The 21,956-nt window shown below is 31.3% G+C and overlaps 1 long non-coding RNA gene and 1 pseudogene across 1 annotated transcript; one reads left to right on the forward strand and one right to left on the reverse strand.

Moving 5' to 3' along the window:
- Positions 1–3,696: 3,696 nt before the first annotated feature.
- On the reverse strand, positions 3,697–6,378 carry LOC128162896 (uncharacterized). The gene is made up of 2 exons (XR_008240732.1): positions 5,916–6,378; positions 3,697–5,127 (listed from the first exon to the last, which is right to left on the reverse strand). It is a non-coding gene; the product is annotated as an uncharacterized LOC128162896 (long non-coding RNA).
- A 12,407-nt stretch (positions 6,379–18,785) lies between these two features.
- LOC128162264 (uncharacterized) lies at positions 18,786–21,301 on the forward strand (annotated as a pseudogene).
- Positions 21,302–21,956: the final 655 nt, after the last annotated feature.

Here is a 21,956-nt window from a genome sequence, read left to right on the forward strand (position 1 = left end):
AGGTGATATTTTTTTCCTCTTAAAATAAATTAAAAAACAAATAGAGATTAATATAATAATTAACTAGCGCGCGTTACTCAACTTGTATAAACACACTGTTGTAGTAATTAGACCACATCTTTCAAAAATAACGATTAAATGCGTATCATTACGATTTTTAAACTTTATTTTCTTTCTGCAAATAAGATTTATTTTTTTAAATATCTGCCTTTTTCTACGAGTAATGCGCAATTTTGCTGACAAAAATAGTGCACAACGCTATAAATTCTTGGTACATAATTTAATGTTTTAATGTTATTCAATGAACATAACCTTTGGTATAATAATAAATAAGTTAATTGATTTCATTTAACTGTTAGGAAATATTTACACCAATGAAATGTTTATCAGCGTAAGTATATTATCAGGTCGTGATCCGGTACCAGGAGAGTCAGCCATGTTCTTCGAGAAATACTGAAGGAAGATAGTATCCATTCGAACCAGATTTGGTTATGCGTAAATATCATACAAATCAATCAATGCAATTTAGTTGGGGAAAGAAAGTGAATGATGCACACATATATGAGAATTTAAGGTTGTTGATCTAGTCGAGTTAATGCGCATGCACGAACGTTACTCGGTCTGTGGCGGAATTAATACTTTATAATTCTAACATTATTCTGTCTGTTAAAGGTCACATCAAATGATATTTTTAGTATATGGAGTTACATACGGGAATGAATTCATAACTGCATAGATTTAGAGAGGGACTTGCATCGAGGGAGGGTAATGTGGGGGAAAACGAACTGTTCTGAGAAATCATCAAAATTTGGCATTGCGTTAGCGTGTATAGTAACTTCGCAAAATAAAAATGAGGTGGCCAGTCATACAGTTTGTAGACCGACGGCATGTTTTGCTAATTCATAATGACATAATGTTTAGTTTTTTAGTTCTAAAGTAATGTATCAAGCATATAGCCATTTTATTAGTGAGGCTGTTTAAACTGTAACATATAAGATGGCGTCCTATTATTTTTCTTTTTCCCTACAAAAATATGTTTATCATTCTGTACGAGTGCAAAAATCTTTGATTAAAAAAAATCCTAATGACTACTTTTAAGAAAAGGTACTGCGCATGTTATTAAAAACCGACTTCAAAAAATGTCCGATCGGGTTTGGTATTTTTGTACTACTCATCAATATATAAACTTTAAGAAAATTACAAATTTCTCCATGAAATAAATCTAATTATTTCATAAAAATTAATATTTACGTATAACCCATAAATATATACATCGCATCGTGTTACGGGGTTCAGCCTTCTATACTATTACGCATGCGTATTTACTATAAACAAACACATGAAGAGCTCGCTTAGATTTCCTGATAGGTTTGTAAATAGAAATATGTCTTTTCTACTTCTCCCGGGTAATAATTTAAAGTTCAATGTTTTTAAGATAACCATAATTATTCTTTTGTAAGCATGTATATTGCGTGTTTATTACAGGAGTTGTTACAACCTGAATTCATTCTGTAAGTGAGGCCCCTTGAGGGGTTTTTTGACATATTTATGTCTGTTTTTTTTTAATTGAACTGAAATTGATAAACCATTTATTAATTATAGAGAAAGTGATGATGTGTTCCGTTTAGAGAGTCCCTTTAACCTAGTATTCAATGGTGACCGTAGTCGGGCGAAGATCTTGTAGTTTTCAGCATGTGTCATTTACTGTCAATCAAAGTCCACGTGGTACAAATAAACGATATAAGAGTATTCCGGTTTGTACGGCCCTTAAATTTACGGAAGCTCAGAATTACATTAATTAGGTAAGTGAAAGGGATTTTGATTTACTTCAACTGTCAAAATCAAGGTTATTTCATATTTCCTAATGATACAATAGGCAAAACTAAAGTTCAAAACACATGTGTTTCCAACTGTATTCGTCTGTCTCTTTAAAGTAATGATTGAAATGAATCTGAAGACATCCATTCAGCACATTTTTATTAAATGTAAAATATTTATAGACATCTTTGACGTTGGTACGTTAAGGAACAATGTACTCAACCCATAATTATCTAGACAATATATGAATTTCATTATTTTTTAAATTGATAATTCAATTCTTTAAGATCCTACTTCGCTTAGTAAACTATTAACATGCATGTATAAGGATTCATTTCAAGTGCAAAGTTATAAAACTTCATAAAAAAGAAAACAAAAGACAATTTATAACATCTTAATCGATATCGAGCAGACTGAAACAACTCCCTGCTAAGAACGAGTCAAGTATATAAAAAAACAAATGTTTACTGTCATGAAGGACTTTCGTTTTAATGAATACCTCTTTATTCATCTTTTAAAGTCTCGAGGCTTCACTTAAAAATACAACCTTCTCTCACAGATAAGATTTTTAATGGTAATTTTAGATAATTTATTTTTTTAAATTTTAATTTCATTTATTATTATTTATTTGCACCAATGCACAATAAAAATTGAGTTCACATATATTTTATTGCACTTTGTTACAATTCATAATTGGTAAAGATTTGGTGTAATATGTATACAGAAATAAATGGTATCTTATTGTAATAATGTGGTATTTGATTTTCTTTTCTGGTATCTATAAGAATATGTTATCACTTTTTATACACACAAAGCTGACAGCATTTATGCAAGCATATTTCCTGGTTTCTCCGTCTATGTATCAAACTCAACCAACAAAGATGGAGTCCTGTGTTATCACGACACCAACAACACAGTATCAACCATTACGTCTAGGATAGCCATTGTGTATATTTCCAAAGGCTGATATGTGATATTCTACAACACAAGAGCAGCATACTTGTCATCGAAAATTGGTTTTACTGAAAAACAAAGTGGATATAAATCTATTTGAGGTTTAAGTGTATGGTAATTGCGTGGATCCTCACTCTAAAAAAAGTTTTACTATACATTTTTAAAATAAGAAATTGAATTAAGAAAAACTATAAATATTAAGTAATACAATTAGTCAGAATAGCAAGTAAAAGACAATCTCGTTTAGTAATTGGAATCGTAATTAGTAAATACCACTAATACAATTACTTATGATTTATTTTACTCATCAGTTCTGCAATTACTTAAATGTATATACAGATTGGTTATTTATTTACTCAATTTAATACTTATTTTAAGTAATCAAAATCATTTTGTTATAAGTAATTTAATTACTTGTAGTAGACTATTTACTTTTTTGCAATTACTAAAATGTATATAAATATGTTTTTTATTTACTCAATATAATTCTCATTTCAAGTAATCAAATTCATTTATTTTCATTAGTTTATCTAATATGGTTTGTTATAGGTAATTTAATTACTTGTAGTACACAAATTTATTACTCACTATTTCCTTTTTTTTTTGCAATTACTAAAATGTATATAAATACTTGTTATTTATTTACTCAATACATGTATAATTCTCATTTCAAGTAATCAAATTCATTTATTTTAAAATATTCTCTAATTAAGTAATAGCAATACTTATTTTATCTAAATACTTTACTTATTTCATACCAATATGGTTTACCCATTTGTTTTTTACTTGTTGTAGACATATTATTCTCCAAATATTAAATCACATTGTTTTTAAAAATTGAACGACTAAAATCTGTTTCCTTGCACTCCCTGATAACTGTGAACTAAGAAAATTTTAGGGAAAAAAAACCACCAGACAACTGTGTAAATCAATAAATCTGTAATACCATAACACATATATAAATAAACTGGCTAACAAAATGTTATGTGTACAAGGTTGCTAATTTGACTAGCTTGGATTTACAACAAATGTGCACTTGAGAGAAAACAGTAATTACTTCAAACAATCATAAGCATTGCAATTAATTTTCCAGATAAGAAAGTTCTTTAAAAAAGCTACAGTATATAGAAGTTCTGTTGGTAATAATTGCAATTTAAAGCTTTACTGAAAAAAAAATAATGGATAGAAAAATCGTATTTCACATTTTTATATACACTTGAAAGGAAATTCTCTCGTTTCCTTCACAACAACCAAAATATTAGTTGTAAAACATACCTCAACATTGCATTTTTAAACATTTTGCAGGATATGCATGGCAAAAAACGTAATGACTTACAACTATATGTACATTGTAAACAATCAAACATGCACAGAAATATAAGTAACCATATAAACAATAAAAATAAGGAAAAAATAGATATACCTAGGAGGAAATTAAATTGATTCCAGATAATTTTATATTTAACAACTTAAAGCAGAAAATAAGGCCCATTAATTAAAAAAATGACGTTAATTTGTACAAAATTTTAATGCAACGTCAAATTTGCAGAGAGTTTGCTGCAAATTTGCGAAAAACAGTTACCGCAAGCTTACAGATAAAAATAGCAACTTTAAGATATTACAACATAAAAACAATTAATAAACACTTATAATTATTTAATAATGAGTTACTCATACATGTACTATGCTTTTTAATCAATTTACAAATAACTTCTACTGGTGATTAAATCACCAGTAGAAGTTATTTAATAACAAAGATGTTTAACTTAAACAGTTGCAGCAAAGTTTGAGATAAAGGACACACGTAAAAATTATTAACTTTGAATTTTGCACATTATATAAATTTCAAAAATAAACACAAAATTGATGAACAAACCATAATGAAATTTGACTAATAGTACTCAACCAATCAGTGATGATTTGTTGCTGCAGATTGATAAACTTGAATGCAGTTTGATCACAACATGCGTGCACAGATGGACTTGGACAAAAGTTCACAATGAGCGAAGTTCAAACCATATAGTTCTCAATTAAGCCTTGCAAGGTCACTGGTCATATTACAATTAATTACAGTTAAGGCATTCTTGATTTCTTTTTTATGACAGTCTCCTGTATGTGCTCTCCGATTTAATTTCACACATAAACAATATCAAACAAATAGCCGAATATCACAATAATGTCCACAATGGAATGGTCAGTCTTCAGCACTGTTCTTTATATGCTTTTCTACGAAGTCTTACACAAATTCTGTTTTCACTCTTTTTTGTTTGCATAATTTGATCATAAAATCAGTGAGTTAGTTGTTCATGCAAGGTTTTCTTTAGGTCTGTGTAATCCGGTCACCAGGGCAGACACCTATTGGGAAGATAAATGGATTTCATATAAGCACATTTTTTTTAAAATTTAAAGCAGTTTCTAAGAAAAACAAGTTGGCCTATCATATATCATACTTACTCCATCTATTAATCTATATCAGCCGGTATATAGCTACAAATTTGCAATACTAACTCTGACTATGTGAGTAGAACATGAATTCTTTTAAGTAATAAAAATGTAAGTCATATAAAATGTACTTATACACTATGTAATGATAATTATCTAAATTTGGCGTTGTTTAAATAAATTTTGAATTCAAATTATTTTTTCATGCATCACAACGATGTCAATAACGAACTTTTTACTTGATTTGACACCCGGCATAGTCCAATCCACACTTTGCAAAAGTTGTTCCAATTTGCGGGGTCAACCCAAAGGTCAAAAGGGATAAAACAACTTTTCCCTTCTTTAGGTAACCAAATATTTGGGCGTCCTGTGAAGAAATCTCTTAGGATTTAATTTATTCCTTTGATGTGTGGTTTGCCCCAACTTGGGGCAATCAAAATTCACAAAGGAAACCGATTTCTAATGTCAAATGACGAAGTTACAATCCTCTAAACTACAAAGGCTACTGTGAGAAATATATGGGTTTTTCCCCAAAGATGGCGGCCAAGGGAAATAACTTTTGTAAAGTGTGGATTGGTCTATTTTCATAGGGACGGCCTTAAACTGTTAAACTCATTATAAAAGATCACCGTCTTTCGTTTCATATTCCAAAAACTGTTTAAACTGCCATTCAACGAATATATTTTCATTACTTCACTTACTTTTTCAAAAACGTGCTCATGATGTCCTCATGATCATGCATGAGATGGTGCATGCAGTGGCCTTGGGTGTTGAGACTCGATTCATTCACTTATATTCGTCCTCTGTTTAGCCGTGGATATTCCAAAAGTAAACACTCCATTGATAATCATTCTTTTACCTTGTGCACAGCCTTATTCCTTTATTTTCATTCATTTTACCATCTCGGTGATGGCAGACAACATGGCAGCATCGAATGTGAAAATTGGCGGCTAGCTATTGATCGACCAATCAGCGCGCGCGTAGCGTAACATTGAAACAAAAGTAAAAGTACAAACAAACACTGAACAGCATACGAAAAATTCTTCAATCTTCATGATTCAACATCAAGCGGTTTAGACACTATTATACCTTTTTGAAAGCAAAGGAGATATATGCCATTTGTGAAAAGCTAGTCACTTTCGAATATCCTATTGTATTGCCCAACCTGTCTATGTGCAAACTCTCTCTCTCTCTCTCTCTCTCTCTCTCTCTCGCTCATAATATACTTACATAGTAAGTCTTTTTTGCTTTTAGTATATGATAGTTCTTTATCATGACAAATATCAGTAAAGGAATAACTTAGTAAATCATGTTAAGTATATGATAGTTCCTTATCATAACAAGTATCAGTAAATGAATTACTTAGTAAATCATGTTTTGTTTTTAGTAAATGATTGTCCCTTTTTTCATAACAATAATCAGTAATAAGGAATTACTTAGTAAAACATTTCTACACATTACGTAAATGTAAGTAAAATATTTTTATTTAGTAATTGACATAAAGTTCAGTAATTGTTTTAAATTTGTAAGTAAATGTTAAGTAATTACCTATTACTTATTAATATGATTTTAAGTAAAAAATGATTACTAAGTAAAACTTTTTTTAGAGTGCTGAAGTCCACGCAGAAAATATATAAGCGAGGTTAAACCGGATGCTATGGAGAAAAAATTCAGCCTATGCATGAGCTAGTCTGGTTCCAGGCTAGCACACGTTTATCTGAATCGGGATCGGGATTCCGTGTCATATGCACACATAAGTTCAAAGGCGCTGTAATTGTAAAGTGGCCGGTAAACAGTACAGAAACAAAGTATTCCTTTTAAAGAAATGATTGGCATGTGATATGAACTATCAGTATTATGAAATAAGTTAATGTTATGCCGAAACTACAGCATGCATCAACAAGCATAATTTGCAATGTTTTGTTGTTTTCCGAATACACATGTTACTTAACTTTACATTTATAGAAGGCAAGGCTAGAGAACGTCCCGATTAATTCTTTTTAAGCATTTAAGTATGATTAAATAATTATGTCACTATAAAAGTTTAAATCTCAAGAAAAATGCATCAAAATATGAAATTTTTAATTTACACACAGCTGTTACTGCATAGTTAACAAAGTAGTTCGAATCGTAATGTGTGCGCAAATAGTAGAATTCACCGAATGCCTGATACTATACATTCAAACTTCATTCATAGATAGATCATAATTATTTTAGAAATATGAATCCTTTAACTTCTGAGATAATAAGTCAGGGCTATACATACATGTAATACAACGTACAAATTTAGTGGTTAAAAGCAGAGGGCTAGAGTCGGTGGAATCTCTGATAATCTTAAGGCTTTCACGTTTTCGTTGGTTTTCGTTGGACATGCAAATGGTCCACGTATTGTAGTCCTTTTTTAAAGGACAGCAACTTGTATTTATCATGTCTCCCCTTTCAAAGGGGGACATATTGTTTTTGTCGATTTTGAGAGTCTTCTATTTCCAACGGAAGACCCTCTCCTTTTTCTTCGGTTTCCTTTTATTATTATTTTATTTCACAAAAAAAATTCTGACTTCTTCTCGGCTTATCCCAAATCCCAAAAAAGTTTCATTCGATATCAATGAAATTTTAAGAGCTTTTGTATAGTTACCGTGCCTCAACGATGTTAAGGTTTCAGCATTAACGTCACTTCCGTTCAAATTTGGCTGCCATTTTCAGTTTTAAAGAAGTAATTTTGATCAGAAGAAATCTCCATAAACTTTGGATCTTGTTAAGTCGTACCAATAATTATTCGATTTTTTTTAAAATTGTTAAAGTTACCCATGTTATTGGTTTTAGAGCTCTGGTTCTTACAGGAACATCTAGCTTTACTCTCGACATTAACGGAAGACCCACTAGTTGCTTTGCAGTGAGCTTTGCTCTAGTCTTATTCTTCTGTTTCTTCTTCATCCAAATTTTGTCCGGGCTGAAGCTTTAATTCCTTTTGACATTTAGACTTCATTTTGGAACATAGACAAATGGTATTAAGACAGAGTGCACGCCACCAACATTTTTGGCCTTGACCTTCTCTGTATTTCAGGGTCAAGCATTTTCTTAAACAGTCAATATTGTCCGGATCATAACACAATATTTCTTAAACAGACATACTTTTAACTTGTATTACAGATAAATAGTATGTAACTTAGCTGAATCTTACCACAATTTTTTACCTTGACCTTATATTTTTTTCAAGGGCAATTTAGAAAAAAAACCTTGCTTGTTTATCTCCTGAATATACTTTGACAAAAGGACTTCAAACTTTAAACAAAGAACAATAATAGTACACTAAGGAGACTTATTGTTCAATATTTGACCTTGAGTTTGTCTTTACTCAAGGTCAAATCAAAAAAACAGATACAGTTTGTTTTGGTCGTAACCTAAATACCCTTTGACATTTAGACTTCACACTTGAAATATAGTTAGTTGGTATTGAGAAGGAATGCACGCCATCAAAATTTATGACCTTTTCCTATTTTGTCTCTCAAGGACAAACATTTTTTGAAAAAGTGTGTCAAGTCAATAACACAAGATTCCTTAATCATACAGACGTTTATCTTTTATCATAGATTGATAGTATGTAACCTAGCTGAACCCTACCAAAATGTTTGACCTTTATCTAATAATTGTGTATCCCCTTTCAAGGGAAAATGTTGTCGCCTTAACTTAAATACCTTATGAGATCAGAGCTTGAAACTTGAAATATTGTTCGGTGACATCAAGTAGAGATGCACTTGTTAAAGTGGTCTAAATTATAACTTTTGAATTATTCAACATTTTTTAAATTAAAATCTTTACTTGAAACAAAAACAAATGTGACATCAATGGACTGTTGTCTCAGATTTATTGTTTATGCCTAATTAAATAAAAATTCCGAATAATGTCTTTGAATTGTTTGACATAAGGTCATCTCAAATGCTGACAGTATGTATACCAAACAGAAATGAAATTTTATTTTATTTTACAGCACATATGACAATTAATATACCATGTACAGGTACATGTAAAAAAAAAAAATGTGCTTTGTTTTAAAAAAGTCCCTCCTATCCTTTAATCCTGAAAGTCCTTGTCAGGTTCTTTCCATTCCGTTACAAATACATAACAAAGGGGAGACGTGTGTTTTTTGTTTAAAAAAAAACATACCCACTAGGTTTTATTATTTTTTTTCATTCACTGACTTTCATCTTATTGACAAAATTAGTAAATCTGAATTTTGTTTTTATCTTTTAACAAAACTGAACAAAATTAAAAAAAAAACGAACAATGTCACTTACTGATAACTTTCATACAAAAGAAGGCAAAAAAAAATTAAATGAATATTATGATTACATCATATATCAAGCTATATTTACATGTTTATTTACATGTATTTATATTCTTTGTTAAAATTTAATTGTTTACGCTCTTTATTTGTATTTTGTAAATTAAAAACATACTAATTTACGAAATCTTTGTCCAGTTGTATGAGCAGTTTCAAAAAGATTAAAATATGAATGTATCTGTAAGCCCCTGTCACACTTTCACGATTTTAAGCTACGATAGTGTACAAATTCAATAATCACACTTTTCCGAGGTTCATCGTAGAGATAGTGGTAGGTTTTCTTCTTTCATCTCAGCAAATCGCCAAACGCAGCGATTGTTTTGAACGTGTTAAAAACAATCGTGCCCACAGTACAATTTTTAAGTATTTATAAACTTTTGCACTGCACTCGTGCACATAGCTGCGATTGATCTTTGATATTCGTAGAAAACTCGCACAACTTCGCAGCACTTACGATGCTACGAATATCTTACGATATACCCTGAGTGTTCTACGAGTTCATGTGATTGTTTCTCCTCGAGTCCTCCCCGAGTGTCCTCCAGGTGAATGCGAATGTAGTTCGATTTGATGAAAATACAATACGAAACAGGCGAATATGGACGAGGGCAATACGAGAACCTTGCAGGTAAACTACATGTACGAGTTAGTACGAAAATACGAGACTAGCAAGCGTTTCGCAACAGCATTTTTTTATTACTAAGTACAATTTTATAGGTTATTTACAGAACCTTGCCTTTCGAGATTTAACATATACTTGTAATTTCTTAATTGAAAACATGAATTTTGTTCTTCATTAATAATCTTATTCGGGGAATAAATCAAATATAATTAGGGTCTTCCGTCTTCAGCGGAAGACCCTTCTATTATTCTATTGTTTCTTTTTCACTTTTTAAGGTCTTCCGTTTCCAACGGAAGACCTTATTGTTATTGCTTTGTTTCTTTTTCCCTATTATTATTCTTGTTTTTTTTTCTTACGCATTTTTGTGCAGGCGATTTCTCGGAGATGGCTCAATCGATTTTCATGAAACTTTCAGATCCGATAGATATTAATTTGAACTAAATACATATTTTTTTATTTTGATGACGTCACTTCCGTTCTTGAGATAATGACGTATTAGCGATTTTCAGAGGGTCGGCTTGTCCAGGGATCTCCTCCTAAACGGTAAAAGATATTGAGTTCAAACTTTTAGGGATTGTAGACAAGAGATTGTAGATGTGCTATTTGGCATTCATATTTGTCATGCTCAAACGGCGTTAAAGCTCGCCTGGTCATGAAAATTGAGACTAAAAAACGTCGTAATTTTTCATGGTTTTCTTAGTTTATCTCTTTTCTGAAAAATATTTTGTTCACACATGTAATGCAAAAACAGTTTATATTTAGAAGACCTTTCACTTGATATCAAGAAAAAGGGGCTAGCCCTTAAAATTAGGGGACCAAAGGGCTCTAAAGTCTTTCATCTGTAGCCCTTTACTGAGGGATATTTTGTGAACAGTTATAGAAGCAAATATGTTTATTTTACAGTTATGTATCCAAGCAATGTAATGATTATATCATGTGTTACGTAATTAGGGGTTTTTAGGGGCCAAAAGTCCAGAATTTTGATCAAATATATCTCAGAAAGGAAAAATATTTTGAAATGCAGTGAAGACGAAAAGATGCTCAGAATGATGTATTAAATTATATGCAATTTTCAAAATTTCGTTAAATGGCCCCTATAAGGGGTCAAGAGATCGGCCCCTAAAATGTTCTTTCCCATATATCTCAAGAACGGTAACGAATTTCTAAACAGTTGTTAAACAAAATGGGTTGGGATTTCAATGACCTTTTATTTGATATCAAGAAAAAGGGGCTGGCCCCTATAATTAGGGGACCAAAGGACTCTAAAGTTTTTTATCTGTAACCCTTTACTGAGGGATATTTTGTGAACAGTTATAGAAGCAAATATGTTTATCTTACAGTTATGTATCCAAGCAATGTAATGATTTTATCATGTATTACATAATTAGGGGTTTTTAGGGGCCAGAATTATAGAATTTTGATCACCAATTTCTCAGAAAGGAAAAATATTTTGAAATGCAGTAAAGAAGAAAAGATACTCAGAATGATGTACTTAATAATATGCAATTTTCAAAATTTCGTAAAACGGCCCCTATAAGGAGTTAAGGGATCAGCCCCTTAAACGTTCTTTCCCATATATCTCAAGAACGGTAACGAATTTTTAAACAGTTGTTGAACAAAATGTGTTGAGATTTAAATGACCTTTTATATGATATCAAAAAAGGGACTGCCCCCTAAAATTAAGGAACTAAAGGGCTTTAAAACTTTTCATCTGTAGTTCTTTACAGAGGGAAATTTAATGAAAGGCTATAGAAGCAGATATGTTTATCTTACAGTTCTGTATCCAAGTAATGTAATGCTTTTTTAGGGGTCAAGAGTCCATAAACTATGACCAGCTATATCTCAAAAAGGAAAATATTTTGAAATTCAGTGTAGAAGAAAAGATGCTCAAAATAATGTACTATACAAAATGCAACCTTCAAAATTTGGTTCAGCGACTCCAATAAGGAGGTAAGGGACTGGCCCCTAACACTTTTTTTTTCAGATATCTCAACAACGGTGACGAATTTCTAAACACTTGTTGAACAAAGCTCTTATCCCTGAAACAAAATAGTATCTGGCCCTTAGAATGTAGACCCCGTTTTTCTATTCTAAATCATGTTTAGCTATTAAATAGCAAAATCAAGATCGAACATATATCTCAAATTCTAAAATCAGACGGAAGACCTCCTCGTTGCTCGCAACGAGATCGTGTCTAGTCTTATTCTTATTATTCTTTTTTTTTTCTTACCGATTTTGTGCAGACGATTTCTCGGAGATGGCTGAATCGATTTCGCTCAAATTTTCAATATAAACGTGTTTTTATCTAAACCTGATATATAATTTTTATTTTTTGAAAATACACTTCCGGTCAGAAGTTATCGTCCGTTTACGATTTTAAAAAGTCAATTTTGTCTGTCGGGTTTCTCAAAAACTAGCAAAGATATAGAGCTGAAATTTTCAGAGATGATAGATCTACCGTTTTTCTAATGTACCTCGGTCAAGAGAATGTCCGCCGTCACTTCCCGTCGTCACCGGAAGGAAATTTGAAAAATTGAATTTTTCGACTTTTTTATTTTTTAATATTTTTCTTTGAAATTTTTACACCTTATAGTGACACTTTTACTGATTAAGAATATGTAATTAGTTTTAAAATCGATCAAGGCATTCTCGAGAAATTAAGCGTCAAAGTTCTGAAGCGGAGTCCGAGTAGCTCAGTCGATATAGTCGTGGACATGGCGAAAGCGACCCGGGTTCAAGCCTCGAGTGCCGCAAAAACTTTTTTCATTTTTTTCGCTTAGATCTACGATTTTATGTTTGAATTGATAAGTTTAATCTAATCTATTCAAAAATTGGACGGAAGTCCCACTCGTTGCTCGCAACGAGATCGAATCTAGTTGCTGTCACTTTCATGATTTGTTTAAACAATACGTGAACTAAAACAACATCAAGATCTTCTTGTTCATTTATAAATACAATAGTAAACGCCCGTCAGCAAATTATGAAAGCAATTTTACTCAAAATTGCAAACAACGTCACATCGTCATGTTAATCTTAACACATAAATTTACTTCTACGTGAACGTCTTTTCATACATCTTTTATAATCTAATTGAAAATTGCTCTCATGGTATTATTCATCTGTTTAAAATTAAATAAAAATATTTTATGCAGAATTGTAATCAACAATTTGTTTAAAAATCACTTTATCAATTAAGACACCAGATATATAATAGTGAAAACTCGTATTTAAAAGTGGTAATTTCGTGTAGCGATCGTACTATTTCGTACTCATTCGTAAAAGTATCGTAAACAATCGTCTTCCATCTTACCTGCTCGTTATTTAATCGCCGAAATTCGTATATGAAGTGCGACATATCGTCCTGTTATCGTACAAACATCGTACATTGTCGAGCGGACATTGTGGTCGAGTCGTACTAGATTCGAAAGAAGCACTGTCTGTAGAAATATCGCAAGACTGACCTGGCAAAAAATGGCGATTTTTAACCTTAAGTAATTCGTAGGCAATTAGGGTATAAATCGTTGCAGTGTGGCAGGGACATGACTATTACCAAAAAAGATAGAGAATCTTTTAATGCGGGATGGGTTTTCTTCAATGGAATGCTAGTAGCTTTTATTCATGCATTTTAGAAAAAAAATGCATACTAAGGCATTAAGTGTTTTGGGATTTTGATAAAAAAAAAAAAAAAGACGATCAGTCTGAGGATAGTTCACAGGTCACTTTTTATAATCCACAAACCATTTATTAAATCACTAATGCTTAATGAAATATATTGTATAATCATTATGTGAAGATACGTACAATAGCTGATGCAAATAATAACGTGTACAAGACAGTGCATACCTGTTATTTGGTTTGTTTGTTTTCTTGGTTTATGTTTTTGGTTTGTTTTTATTTTTGGTGTTTTTTGTTTTGTTTTTTTTTTTTGTTTTTTTGTTTGTTTTTTTTGGTTTATTGTTTTTGTTTTGTTTTTTTAAATGCCTACAAGAATTGAGATCAATTTGATGTTTTTTAATATTTCCTACAAAGAATTGCAATAACCAGTGACAATTTGCGAAGCAAAAAAGGGAATAAGTGCTTTTTAGTGAAATAATTTTTTAATGTCTCGTTGAAATAAGTCAACCCGATATCATCTGACATGTATGATCTTATATTTAAAATATGCATCAATGGCACACATATTATTTTTTATTTCTGAAGTCGTTTACAGTGTTGGTTATTATATATCAAGCTTTAGCATGTAGTTATATATATATATATATATATATATATATATATATATAATAAGCACAAACATTGCAATAACTCTCAAATTGACATATACCTGCCCATAGTGAATGATAAAGATATACATAAAGCACAAAGAAATTCACCTTGTTGGAGCTCCACCTCCGCCCCGGCCGGGGCTTGAACTCACGACCTCTGGAACCCATTCTCCTAGCAGTGAGCGGCCACCGCGCTAACCACTGGGCCATCTAGGCAAGACAAAAATCTTGCTTTCGATGACGAAGGGAACCTAGCGCGCTGGTCGCTCACTACACGGTCGTTTTGAGATACAGGTGGAATATATATATATATATATATAACACCATTTTAAAAATGTATTAGTATGTTCACTCTAATAACCTAAACAATACTGTACCTGTAAAACAAGAGTCGGTGTTTTCACAGTATTCACTTTTGTAACAAGTAGTCACCTAAACACTTTTAAAAGTTAAATGGCTCAAAAGATTTCAATTTGTACTTGGATTTTGTATTGCTTGATAACTTTTATCCTTTCTAGACTGGTTTTCTTCTCATTAAAAACACGTCAACTGCTTATGAAAAGACAAACAGAATATCCCCCTATACATGTGCATGTAGAACACATCACATCACAACTGCCTAAAGCAGGGTTTGGAAAGGAAATAGAGAATCAAACAAACATGTCTCTCAGTAGACAATGTAATCATTTTTTTAGATATAGAACTTTTTTTAAAGGTTAAAGTTGTTGATCTGATTTTTTTATCTTCATCAATTTTTAAACAAACCAATACATTATTTAATAATCACACCTTAATCAGACATGCATTTGCTACAGCTTTGATCATCTCATACATAACTATATTCATCCACTAAACTTACACTATAACATTTAAGTGAAAACAATAATCCTGCACTGCATGAATCGGTTAAAATATAACCACTCATACGTGTGAAATATGAGTAGCAATTGACTTTTGGGTGTTGGTATTTATAAATCATCTGTATTACTAGACGGAAGTTTTTAATCGTACTAGAAGGACGCTTAACTTACTTAACCATAGATTTGTTCTTTACATAAGTGTTTCTGTATTTTTCTTACGCTCATCTGGAGATTTACGCGGGCATGTTAAGGCTTCCCGATGCGATATGTAGAAAGTCACTTGTCTGTACTTCATACGATATGACGTCATAATTAACTTTGACGTCACGATCTGCATTTCTGTCGATAGTTCTCAGGGAATGTATCTTAACGTTAAAAGTGAATTATATCAAACCAGTATAATACCGCATGTTTCCTTTATATAGATGCTGCAGTTAATTCTAGACGTACAGAATTCATTCATATTAAAAACCAGTATCAAATAATCGGCAGTTTTAAAGCTTCGTTTTAAGTAAAAGACTATTTATAAACTAGTGATTTGGAGACTCTCCCTGCTACGTGTAAACAACTGAATGAAGAAATTTCCATGCATGTAAAACCAGCTTGGCGCAGGTGAAAGATCAACACAATTTTAGAATATTTTACGTAAAATTGGTAGAGAATATAAGTACCAATGTGAATCGTGCTGCGGAAACCTACGGATTTACCCCAATTTTTTGTAAATCACTTTTGATTAGTAAAAATGTGCATTATTTTGATGATTTTGTGGAATGTTTCAACAATATCTTCTATAAACGAAATATCTATTTGTTTCCCAAGCAAGAACTTCAAAGTTTATGACTTAACAAAGGATTTTTCTTAAAAATATGTATGAGTTAATGTCATTAATCACCTGCGCCGATGCGTTTTAACTAGATCATTTGCAATATTAGGATTCGCCTGTCACGTGATTACGAAGTACATATGACGTCACAAAAATGCATCAAATATAATGTTTAACATCGATGTCAATAAATGTAACATAGATTTAAAGAAATACTCCCGGTAAAATTATTTTTGCCATGATTCAAATAATATCGTTTTCCAGCCGTATTTTAGCATCGGGACGCCTTAACAATGCTGCGTAATTAACAACATACAGGTTTATATCAATACACTAAAATAAACATAAACAAACAACTAGTAAAATGCTTGTTAATTTTCTTTTTCTTTTTCTATGTTCAAACTTTTAAACAATCAAAACGCATATTCTTTCCTCTGATTCTCTGCAAAGAGTAAACATAGCTTTGTTACGAAAAACAGTTACCGTAGGAACAGTGATACATGTACTTAAACTTAAAGGGGCATGGTCACGATTTTGGTCATATTTTATTTTTCTGTTTTCATTATTAACAATGCTTTATGAATGCATTTCTAATGATCAAATAAAACTTGGGTGCCCGTCGATGAGTTTTAAGCAAGATACAGGGCTCACAATTCTTCGTTATGTAAACAAGGCTCGTGCCCCGTTTTTGTTTACATAGGTACCATATTCCAGTAAAAAAAAATCAAGATGATTTGTCTATTCTTATTCATTTTAAGCATAAATAAACAGATCCTAACGAGTAATACATTCATTTGAGGTCTAAAACTGGAATTTTCACTTCAACGTTCAAAATGTAAACAATAGCTGTGTTTACATAGCGAGAAATTGTAAGCTCTGTAACTCGCTTACAACTCAACAAATAACACTCAAATTTTGGTTGCCTATTAAAAATGCCTTACTAAAATCGAAAAAATAATGTTTGACCAAAATCATGACCATGCCCCTTTAAGGTGTTTAGAACTGTAACTTTAAAATATACAGGAAGGTGACTTCATTGTTTATGGTTTTGTTTCTACAAAACTGTACATGTATATTGCAAAATCAAGATCGTACAGGATTCCATGTCCGTCAGTGTTAATTGTAACATGTTAAGCATATTTTAAATCGTGAGTAATGCTTTTGATATTATGTACAAAAGCCTATTTATGAGATAAATTTAAAAAATATCATATCTAAAGTCAATTGGTTTAAAATTCCTTCTTTGATACTCTTTTATGTTTTAGTGACTCCTATGCCGATGCTTCAGTAAATTTTATGTTACCATTTAATAAACGCTTTTTATTCTTTTTCTTTCTTTTTTTTTTTACATGTAACCCATATGCCTTGTCGGACAGTGGTACGAATACAACCAGTCACATTTACTTGTAAGTTAAGTGGCTCAAATGATCTGAATTTATACTTGGATATTGTGATGCTTAACAGGTGAGATCATTTTACTCTCTCTAGATTGGACACATAATTGATATGGTTTTGCTCCCATTGTATCTACTGCATTGAATGGACAAATACAATGTTCTCCATATGCATGTCGTACTACAACTGCGGAATTAAATGAGGCAAAGCTAGAACCTAACGAATACATTTTCTAGAAGAAAATTTACAAAGTATTTTTCTTTGAAATGAAACATGTAAATGTAAAGTTACAGATAATTTTCAGCGAATACTGCGGCATCATTACATTTCGTGGGGGCCAATTTTCGTGGATGGCTTAAATTTTACAAGTTCGTGGGGACGTAATTTCGTGTATTCTTATATATCTACAAAAGGAAATATGACTTTATTACCCTTAATTATCATTTCGTGAGGATGTTATTTCGTGGATGAGAGGTACCTACGAATTCCACGAAAATTGAGCCACCACGAAATTTAATGATTCCACAGTATTAAACAAAGTGTTTTACAACCGTGTTAAATATAAAATTGGTTAAGTAACCAAAAAAATGAAAATTTTAGCTTACAAGAAATTTGGTGAATCCACCAGAAAGATCACATTAAGAGGCAGTCCGCGATACAACCATGCAAAATCAAAATTTTATAATGAAGGGTGAAGATTAATTTTCATAGTTCATCTGGATATATCTAAAGTATATTGTCTATTTTATCAAATTTTCATGGTTAAATTAATCTCCACCACTGAAATCCCCCAGATAAGACCATTTCTATTTTTAGCTCATTATTCACGATAAATTTCATGCATGAATAAGGCTAATTATAGATAGTCATTTCAGTATTAAATAGAGTTTAATCATACATGGAGTCAGACTCACATAACATCTGAAACAAATACCTTTGATTTGGTGCACAAATATTTTTTAATTCATTCTTTGATTTTAAGCATGATCAAATATTATAATAAGATAGGTAATGTCCAAAACACACTACTTCTCTTAGTAGGATATAAAACCTCAAGAAACGTTTTAAATTTAGAGTTTCTTTGTTCAAACAATAGAATTATCCATAAAAAAATATATTTGAATGGGAATTTGGTTGCAAATAAATATTAAGCTTATATTCCAGTGTTTAAATTCGGGATTTTTACAAATTAAATTATCTCCCTTTGTGGAACTCTCGTGTAAAGAAGATAAAGAAGAATGATTGGAGAAAGCCAGATGTCAACAAAATGGATGGTTTGAAATGTAGTGTTGGTGAAAATTGTAAAGAGAAAGCAGATAACATACTTTATGATTGTGGGAGAGACACTTCAGCACACTTGAGATTTTTTTAAATGTACTTCTGAGTCAGATTTTGCACAAATACCAGAATCATCGTACTGGTGTGCATGGACTGAGGCTGTCAAATTTCAGCGGGCGTACATGTGCTAAACACAGACAGGAATATGGAATTCAGTGGAAAAGGAAAAGGAGAACATGCTGTCTTTCACTACATAAACAATCTCAATCTGGCACAATCGCGAGTGGAATTACATTCATTCAAAGCCGAGAGATATGGATGAAGCTGAGCACACATTTTCCAACTGGTTCTGGTAAGAAAAAATTGCCTTTACCTAATGACATAATTCTTAACAAACCAAAAATATTTATATAACAGTACTCTTATGTGTACCAGTAAATATTGCTAGGACCTACTACATGTATTTATGCATAAAATAAATGCACATCAATATCAGATTAAAACTATCCCCCTCCCCATTTGATTAGATATCAATGGAAAAGATATACAGTTCAGTTTTTATAGTGGTATCCCTCATAAAAAAAAAATTCTGAAAATTTCCTTAAATTCACTGAAATATATCTGAATCATATCTGAAAAAATTACTTACTACCATTTTGTGCCTCTGAACCAGTTCTGAACACGTTTCAGCAATATTGCTGAACTGTCTGAAAAATCTGAATAGTTCTAAATTTGTCTGAAAAATCTGAACTGCTTTGAAAATTGCTGAAACAGTCTGAACTCTATCTGTATATTAGTGTTCTAAACTTAAAATTTACTTGTTGAAATACTCATACAAATTTGAAAACCAGTTTTTATTATTCAAGGAATGAATTAGTGCTTTTATAAACCCATGCTTGATCTCAATTTCCTTACCTGTTGTCACTGATAAATTATTGTTTTGATTATGAACAAAAACTCTGTTAAGGTAGCTCCATACTCGTAAAATTCTCTGAGGAAAGTTGAAAAACCGAACTGATTTCGACTTAATAGACTTAAATGTCATCAATTGTTGGAAAAAATATACATGTAATCACACTTTTTGAGATGCCAGATAAACACAAACAAAAGCATATTTAAGCATTAGAAAAATGTATTTTTTTCTGTTAAAAGTAAAATCTTGTAGGCAGAAATTTGTTTTTCTTGTTTAATTTTAATGTCAACTTTATCAGAAAACTAAAATTACAAAAATATTTTAAAATTAATCGTTGGATTAAGAAAAACTATAGCATTTAGACATACAACTGAGAGAAAAGTCAGAAAAAGAGTTATTTCCCCTTTGCATAGATAAAATATATAAAAATTTGGAAATTAAGTATAAAATTAAGTGCGAAAATATCTTTAACCAACCAATAATTCTAATTACATCCATGTGATTATATTCACATAAAATAAATAAAACTATCTTGCACAATTTTTAAAGAATTCAAAGTTTTACAAAAAAGTGTGACGTCACAGAACACTGGATCTACTTTAAATGAACCAACGTTTACGGGGAAATTAATGCATAATGGACACATCAGAATGATGTTTGGAATTTTACCATTGATAGGTGTTCGCAGAAGACGCATTGAGAGAAAACTGTGTCAAGATTAATACAGATCTGAAGGCGGAGTTGAAAGGTGTGTTTTTTACACAATTGATTGACTGAATTATTATGATGTATTCAACTCATAAAACTTTGTTGTCCATTACATATGAAACAGAAAATATAAATACAAAGGAGTTGAGGAGTACTACATGTAAGAACAAATGTTGTCTGATAATTTCACACCAAAGATATGGGGGGGGGGGGGGGGGGTGGGGCATGCCAGGCCTAGTTCTTTCATTGAATTATTTAAGAGAAAAACAGGTTTATACATAAAAATGTCTTAAAAATCAAAGGGCATTTCAATTGGTTAATGTATTTGTCCCATTAAGATAGCATTATGGTTTGTATTCATGCTAAAAACTTATTTAGCTGGACAACATTAGATTAATGATAATAACAATGTCTTTTAATGGATTAAAATCTTTAATCATCTACACTTTATATTTACCGTAGTTATATTACAATATGTCTATTGAGAGTTCAACTAATCAACATTTGGGATATCCAATTGATACTTGTATATGTACATTAGATATTGTGTATGCAAATCAGAAATAAGATTTGGCTATATTTTTATTTATATATAGACTACATATACATTATATTAGATATACATTAAAATGTACTCTTTTGTAGAAATATGCTGTTTATTAGAGAGAACTACAGATTCTGAAGCAATGGACGCTGATATATCTTTTTCTAACCCAAGAGGTATAACAGTGAAAAAATATATGTTTCACAATTTAATAGAATTATTTTTATTGTCTAGTGTTGTGGCTGTTTATAAAAGTTTTAAGTGCGCTAGTTTTTGTGTACTGTACAAGATGATTAATGATGCATACTTTATCATAGATATTCCAAATATGAATTTTTGACCTTTTTCATTATTGCCGCATGGGTGGTATATATGTTTCTTGAACTGTATGGTTGAATTTCAGTTTTACAGTTCAATGAGTTTAAATGTGATTCAGGCACAAGGACAATGCTAAATGTAGATACAAGTCACTGTGATCATCTTAGGGATCAAGGTCATTCAAAGATTGGTTGCCACTTGAAATGATTATCATATGTGAATTTTACATTGCATACTTTTTCTGAAATGTCATATAGTTGTTATTAAAGCTGTCAATGCTTTACATGTATGTTATAGTGGTACATATATGTGTGTATCTAACAGCTGAGTTTAGTCTAATACTTTGAATACATATATTTTAATGAATATACCGGTATATATTTTTTTAAATATTTATTTTCAAATTTTTATTTTCTGTCATCTCAGAAAACTGTGGGGTCTGATCAGTCCAAAGATGAAAAATCCACTGCACATCGCTTTTAGGTGACAAACTTAATGGTCCAAGTTTCCTTACAATTGCAGCCCCCCCCCCCCCCCCCGGCCCTTCGACTGAGGGATATTCATATATATTCTGTGTGTTTAATTTTTAAGACTACTTAATTCTCCATTACTACTTGTTTTATTTGGCAAGGAAAATCTAAATAATTATGTAAAAGCATTTTTTCTTACCCTAGATA

Source organism: Crassostrea angulata, chromosome 9 (assembly GCF_025612915.1).
Source record: "Crassostrea angulata isolate pt1a10 chromosome 9, ASM2561291v2, whole genome shotgun sequence".
NCBI lineage: Eukaryota > Metazoa > Mollusca > Bivalvia > Ostreida > Ostreidae > Magallana > Magallana angulata.